Genomic DNA, 7,812 nt, shown 5'->3' on the forward strand with positions numbered 1-7,812 from the left:
AACCCAAGATACTCAGTTAGATTTGACTTTTGAATACATAATAACGGTTTAGTAAAAACATGTCCCATAAGCACTTAGAATAATTACTTGTCATTTAAACTCAGTCCCCTGCTTTCTTGACACCATAGCCACTCTCTCAGATGCAAAGGGTGCAGAGAATTTGCATTTGGTCAACCTGTCCCTGAAAGTCAAACACCTGAGCTCTAAAACCTCTGCTTTTGTTGCTCTTTCTTGGGAGCAAAGGACAGACTAGCTAAGTGATAGTATTTGTGTACTATAAATTACTAGAAAGAAGAATATCTCTTGATTCAATAAGGCCATTATTATATCTTGAGTAAAGAACGATTGATTATCCAGACTGTGGTTTAATGGAAATCTGTATCTACAACCTATTGTTGCTGTTGAGTTTGAAGTAAATATGTTCTAATAACCAACTGGTATTTATTTAATGTACAATAACTCGCCTGCTAAGCTTAAATGAAATGCGCAGTTAATTAAAACCATCTCTGTACCGTGTCCTCTAGGGGAAAATGTTTTACACACAATCTGAGTGGGAGATTTTTTTTTTAACCTTCTCTTCACAACTGAGCCCCTGTTGGGAGATTTTAATATGATCTGTTTGGGGGGTTGTCTTGAAAATAGATTTGCTGGGCAATTTTCATCATGCTTGGAGTCATAGAAATCCTATTTATTTATCTACTGTGGCGAAAGCTTCAGGGAGCTCACAAAGCAAAAAATCCTAGGTTAGTGACCTAATCTGGCCACTTGTGGCTGGGGTCATATGTGGGTTTGCCTACAGTTCTGGTGTTAATATATAATGTTCTCCCACAAACTTACATGTTGAAGGTTTAGTGGAGCTGGTGGCAGGCACTATTTTGGGAGATTGTAGAAATTTTGTGAGGTGGATAATAGCCAGAGGAGATATGCCATTGGGGGTACACCTTTGAAGGTTTTACTCAGTTTCCAGTTTTCTTCTTTCTCTGCCTCCTAGTGGGACAGGAAGGAAGCACCTCTCCTGACATAGGCTTCTGCCTCCTTATTGTTCTACCCAGGTGTATGGGGCCAAGCTATCATGGACCAAACTCTCTGAAACTGTATCAGGAAAGTAGATCGTTCTTCCTTCTCAGTTGCCTGTGATGGGTATTCTGTCACAAGGACAAGGAAAATAACATATACTTGCCAGCTTGCAGCTCGGTCTAAATCTATTCCTTTTCTGGAGTCTGAATTTCGGCTCTGTGAAATGAATGTAACCCTTCAGATCTTTTTTCAACAGGTCAAAAAGAGGCCAGGCAGCACACAGAGGGTGAGTTAACCTTGACTTTGTAAAGGGGTCTTCCTGTGTTCCAGTGTCCTATGCTCTGTGAGTCCAGATTTGAGGCCATGAAGAGAAGGCTCTGAAATGTTTGCTCATTTGCTTAATTGTACATGTCTTTGTTACTCGAAAATTATTTGATTTTGGACCACAGACCACACATTTGGGAGACAAACTGCCACCCCTAGCCGTCTCTTACAGAAGAACAAAGTTAAATGTATGCAATTCAAGGAGGCATTCCACACCTCTGAATTTGTTCCCTTTCCTGCAAAGTGGGCATAGTGTCTTCCCTACAAATTACACAGTAACCGTGAAGTTCAAATAAGACAATGTATGCACACACACTTTCAAAAGTCAGAAAAATTAACATATAAATGTGTATTTCCCCAATAGCAGCAGTTCATGAGCACTCACATGGGATTTGCAGATTTGTTGAGTGCTGAGGACGGAGCGTGACAACCTGTGAGTGCCAGGGCAAGCTTGGTGGGCCGGGGAGAGTTGAACAGCTCATTCTCCCAGAGGACTCCTGGGTTGAGAGCCAGCCAAACAATTAAAGCCTGGTGTTCTTGTAGGATGTGGAGAATAGAAAATACTTTTGAAGCCATGACCTCATCTGATTCTTATAGCATCCTTATGAAGATGGAAGAGTAGGCATTCTCGCCCCCCATTTTATGGTGGAAGAAAAGTGAACCACAGAAAAGGGAAACATCAGATGCAAAGTCATTTTTGTGCTAAGGGTGGGGGCAGAATTCTGAGTCTATGAAACATATTCTGTGGTGCAGGGCTTAGCCAATGAGCTTGGGCTGGATTTCAGGGTACCTTTCCCTTTCAGGACGCTCTTAGGAAGGATACAGTCAAGGGAGAAGGAGCACAAATGGTGGTGGGTAGGGAGGCTGATGAGGCCCTGCTGCCCCGAAGGAGGTCCTGGAGATTGCTGACCTGATGCTGTGGTTGTGTCCATCCTGCTGCGAGTAGCCACGATAAAAAGTTAATATCCAATTTCAGTGGGAAGCCATAGCTAACTGTAATTACTTGGGTGTGTGGATAGTAACGGCTGATGCAATTATAATTCCAAGGTCATGGGGAAGTGCACTCAGCAAGAATTTGTACTAGAATTGTCCGTTTTCCTTTGTTACCTAGATTTTTATGGTGGTCCCTGGCATTAACTTTCTCCTGTTATTACTCTTGTAGATATTTAGAGGTGGGGCTCCAGGCTAAGCAGGGAGCTCTGGGGCTCTCTAGTCTGTACTGGGGGTCACTGAGGTTTGCATTCCTTGTCCCACTCTTTCTAATTCTGTTCCCAAGCAATCTCAGGTCCTGGCTGCTTTATCCTGCCTCACCTTTTCAGATTTTTTTTCCATCTTCAAAATAAGAAGGAGAATGAAGGCGATTTCCAAATTTTCCATTGTGATTTGGAGGCCCACCTAGGAGGTGGTAGATCCAGGCCCTGGAGCAGCTGGCAGGACTGTCTGGCCAGGGGTAACAGCTGTTTGTGCTTCTCACTCAGTGGCCATTAGCAATATGTGAGTTTTAGAGTTGTAACGATGGTACATGAACATCATCAAATGAACAGACAGTTCTTCAGTATCTCTAGCCACATCCACTTCAAGTGCCCGGTATCTGCAGGGACACCAAACTATCATATGGGACAATGAGATGTCAAGTATTTCCATGCCCACATAAAGTTCTGTTGGCTTAACACTGAACATGATCCTGGGAGGAAGCTGGCTTGTTCTGGGTGAGCCTGGGAATGGAATCCCAGAGAAGTTTGGGGTCCAGTCATACTTGGCCTATAATCTTGAATCTGTCAAAATTATGTGACTTTGGGCCAGTCATTTGTTGTTGTTGTTTTGAGACAGGGTTTCTCTCTGTAGTTTTGGTGACTGTCCTGGATCTTGCTCTGTAGACCAGGCTGGCCTCAAACTCATGGAGATCCTCCTGGCTCTGGCTCCTGAGTGCTGGGATTAAAGGCATGCGCCACCACCGCTGCCCGGCTGGGCCAGTCCGTTAACCCTTCTGAACCTCTGTACAATGGAAATGTGAGCATCCTACTGCAGAGTATTAAATGGTTTGGGATAGTTATATTGAGTATTAAAATAAGTAAGGAGAGGTTGGGATTGTCATCCTTGGTGACAGTGCTACCTCAGCAAAGTGCCCTAATGGATAACCCTGGGGAGAGCTATCTATGCACAGACCTTTCCTGTTGCCCAATCACCTGGGCATTTTAGAAACCGTTGCTTCGTCTGCCTCCAATGCTGCACACAAAGGAAATGGCTGCTTGTCTATTTCTCCCTATTCTCTTTTCTTGTTCCCACTCCACCTCCATGTCCCACCTGTTATCCTCTGAGGGTGGCCAAATTTAGCAAATAAAAACACGGGATTCAAGTTAAACTAGAATCTCACATAAGCAACAAATGGCTTTTATAGCACACGCATGTCTCATTCAATATTTGAGACAGATGTATATTTAAAATAGTTAGACTGAAAAGGAGGGGTCGGTTACGGAGGGGTGTAGTTTGGGTGGTTCTCTATTTTGATTGATGGATCGGTTATATAATCATTTCTCTACTGTGCATGCTTCTTCCCATAATGCATTTGATTAAAACATATGCACAGCCAATTATGTATAGGCATAAGATGGTAAAATGATTGTCCCTAAATGATTACTAGAGGACACAGTTTTGCCTTCCTGTGCATGTACCCACAGCTAGTTCAGGCCAGATTGGCCCTTCTATTCTCCATACAGAAAGTTCTGTAGTGTTTTTCTTGAACTGTGTTTAAAATAATTTGTGTTTCTAGTAGCTGGCTTAAAATGTTTGCTATAGAAATATCTAGTAGAGGAACAAGAGAAGGTTAGGGGTCATGGGGAGGCCTTGTAGTAGTGTCAGAGAGATGACCATCTTGGGCAGAACACTGTCATCATGGATCTTTTGTCTTTATACATATGCATATAAATATAATTGAAGAAACTTTTTGTCAAATAATGCATCTTGTGGGGCTTTCGAAAACTTGAAAGAGGAAAGAGGCACCAGTGCAGAGAAGAGGGGGTAGGGGTCAGAGTTTGTCTCCTTGCCCTCTCTTCAAAAATATTCTTCAGAAAAGCTGAAGCCATGTCCTTTGCTCCTCACACTGTTCAGAATTCAGTTCTCTCCCTCTTGGCTTGCCCAGTGTCTGCTTCAGGGCTTGAGTAAAACATGGCATTGTCAATTTGGCTCGGATTCTCTTTCAGCATCTTTTCATAGCAGACGCCATGATGGAGACTTAGGATAAAATGCAGAAGGTGTGTCGGGTACCAGCCTCCCTTCTCTCTCTCTCTCTCTCTCTCTCTCTCTCTCTCTCTCTCTCTCTCTCTCTCTCTCTCTCTCTCTCTCTCTCTCTCGTCCCTCACCAGCTCCTTGGCAGAAGGCTGATGATGTCACTGTGACTGCTTTGCTTCACTGCCCTCTTCCTCATCTTGGACTGTAAACATCAAACTGATCTTTTGACAGGTTGTGACACACTCCGGGGCTGGAGGAATTTGTAGCTGTCAGAGGAGACTGGCTGATGGGTCTGCTTCTCAGAACACTGCTGGGCTCTGGTGCATTTCTCTGTGCAGACACTCCACCCCCATAGACAGGTGCTACCCGGAAACCTCTGCCCACTTTTTCCTTCACTTGGGACTCGATTATCCTGGAGGGGGTGAAGGATACAAAGGCTTTGTGGTCAATCACAGGTAGTAGTTCCATTTTAGGTTTTGCTAAATAGTGCTTGTTCTCCCAGATGCCTGAGAGTAGGAGCAGCAGGATGGTAGTGTCAGGTCTATCTGTGTTTGGAGGGTAATGAGGAGAGAGATATTCTTCATGATCCATATCCTATTGCTGCTTAAAAAGCATCCCACAGTGCATTCCTCCCTACATCTGTTAGAAAATCTTGGAGGGAGGGAGGGAGGGCTTAGATCCCTTTTGTAAGTAAGAAAAAGAGGCAGAGTTTAGGTGGCTTCTTAGTGGGTAATTGTAAGTCTAAATGCCAGGAGACTGCTTTCAATCAGGACCAGTAACACCAGAAGCTAATGTGGTTTTCAGTTCCTCATGTCTATCAGATATTATCATAACTGTTTCATATGTCAATTCATTTGCTTTCCTTGCAAACAACCAAAGATGCAGGGGTTAGTGCTGTGCCCATCACAGGTGTTAGGGTTAGTGCTGTGCCCATCACAGGTGTTAGGGTTAGTGCTGTGTCCATCACAGGTGTTAGGGTTAGTGCTGTGCCCATCACAGATGTTAGGGTTAGTGCTGTGTCCATCACAGATATTAGGGTTAGTGCTGTGTCCATCACAGGTATTAGGGTTAGTGCTGTGCCCATCACAGATGTTAGGGTTAGTGCTGTGCCCATCACAGGTGTTAGGGTTAGTGCTGTGCCCATCACAGGTGTTAGGGTTAGTGCTGTGTCTTTCACAGGTGTTAGGGTTAGTGCTGTGTCTTTCACAGGTGTTAGGGTTAGTGCTGTGTCCATCACAGGTGTTAAGGTTAGTGCTGTGCCCATCACAGATGTTAGGGTTAGTGCTGTGTCCATCACAGATATTAGGGTTAGTGCTGTGTTCATCACAGGTGTTAGGGTTAGTGCTGTGTCCATCACAGATGTTAGGGTTAGTGCTGTGTCCATCACAGGTTTTAAGGTTAGTGCTGTGCCCATTACAGGTGTTAGGGTTAGTGCTGTGCCCATCATCACAGGTGTTAGGGTTAGTGCTGTACCCATCACAGATGTTAGGGTTAGTCTTTGCCCATCATCACAGATGTTATGGTTAGTGCTGTGTCTATCACAGGTGTTAGGGTTAGTGCTGTGTCCTTCACAGGTGTTAGGCTTAGTGCTGTGCCTATCACATTGTTAGATTTAGTGAGTATAGGATCTTCCCCACAAGTTTATTGTTTTAGTGCTTCTTCCTTAGCTTTTGGCACTATTTTCAGAGGCTGCAGAATCTTAAGGAGGTGGAGTCTCACTCATGGAAGTAAGTCTTGACATGGTGAGCCTTTCTTTGACATCATCCTGGCCTCCCTTCCTGCCTTGCTCTGTGCTTTGTGGTCTACTGTGATATAAACACTCTCTGCCATGAAAGCATTTCTCTGCCCTATGTTTTTACCATGATTGAATAAAACCATGACCCCAAATTTTATCACATGACACAAAAGTAACCAGCACCGTAGAGGATATAGGGGCTCTGGGAAGTTAACCATTCACCCAAGATCATCATCTGAGGAGAGACAGGGCTTGGGTTTGAACTCAGGTGTCACATCCCAAGTGACTGCCTCTCCAACTCTGCATGCTCTGCAGAGTTGTCATGAGTTGGAAACGGACCAATGTTGATAGAGCACTTACAAAAGCATAAATTATTATGCAAAGACAAGGTATTTTATGGATGGCTTGCTCCTTCACCAGATACTGGGATGACAGTCAAATCTGACTTTTTAATGGAAGGCAAGCTTTTCAAGAGGAGGCAGGGAACATAGGCCAGGCCGACTTTAAGAACACTTCTGTATTTACTGACCCCTTCCTAAGGATTTGTTTTCTACTAAATGTTCAAATCCTGGTGTATTAAGAATGTTTATGGGCATTTTCCCCATCAAAGCAGTTAGATGGTCTCCAAATCACTAGAGGGTGCAATCTTGGGACCATGGGCTCAGATAAGCTGGGGCATTTGACTTGAACCTTCCAGGACTATACTTCAGTAACTCTATGTACACTGCCGTTCATGGGTTTCCTCACTCTGTACCCCGTGCATTCTTTATACACCATGGGTCCTCTTCTTGCAACAAAGCTTGTCCACCCACAAGCTCTCACAGAGAGCTGGCCAAAACTCCAGATTCATAGCATGTATGCAGGAAGGTAATCTGGATGAGAGTCAGAGATGCACCTTAGATGTGTGGATGCCAGCCTGGGTAGGCCTCCTGTGTTCCCCTAGCATTTCTGACTGCCATGACATGAGCTGTCCCTCTACTTGGACCTCCAAGCCCACTGGGTCTCTTCTCTTGTCTCAAGAAGAGTCAGGATACATCTGAGTTGTTTTTCTAATTTATCCAATGGTCCCATAAAAAATTCTCAAAATACACTTGGGTTTCTGCTCTCAGTGAGAAAGTTAAAGCATCCTGATCCTAGAACTCTATTTTGTGGTATGTGATGGGTGGGGTGGTGGAATTGTTGCTTGATTTTCTTTGATCTCTTTGGTTCCTGTGCTGGTTAATTTAAGAGGATCTAGAACAATGGTTCTCAACCTTCCTAATGCTGTGTCTCTTTAATACAGTTCCTCACGTTGTGGTGCCCCAACCATAAAATTATTTTTACAGTTATTTCATAGCTGTTATTTTGCTACTGTTATAAATTGTAATGTAAATATCTGATATTCAGGATATCTGATATGTTGTCCCCAATGGAATCATGACCACATGTTGAGAACCACTGATCTAGAACTACTTAGGAGATAAGCTTCCAAACACACTTGTGAAGGGGTGTTTAGACTACGTTAGTCT

This window comes from Peromyscus maniculatus, chromosome 9 (assembly GCF_049852395.1).
Source record: "Peromyscus maniculatus bairdii isolate BWxNUB_F1_BW_parent chromosome 9, HU_Pman_BW_mat_3.1, whole genome shotgun sequence".
Classification (NCBI taxonomy): Eukaryota; Metazoa; Chordata; class Mammalia; order Rodentia; family Cricetidae; genus Peromyscus; species Peromyscus maniculatus.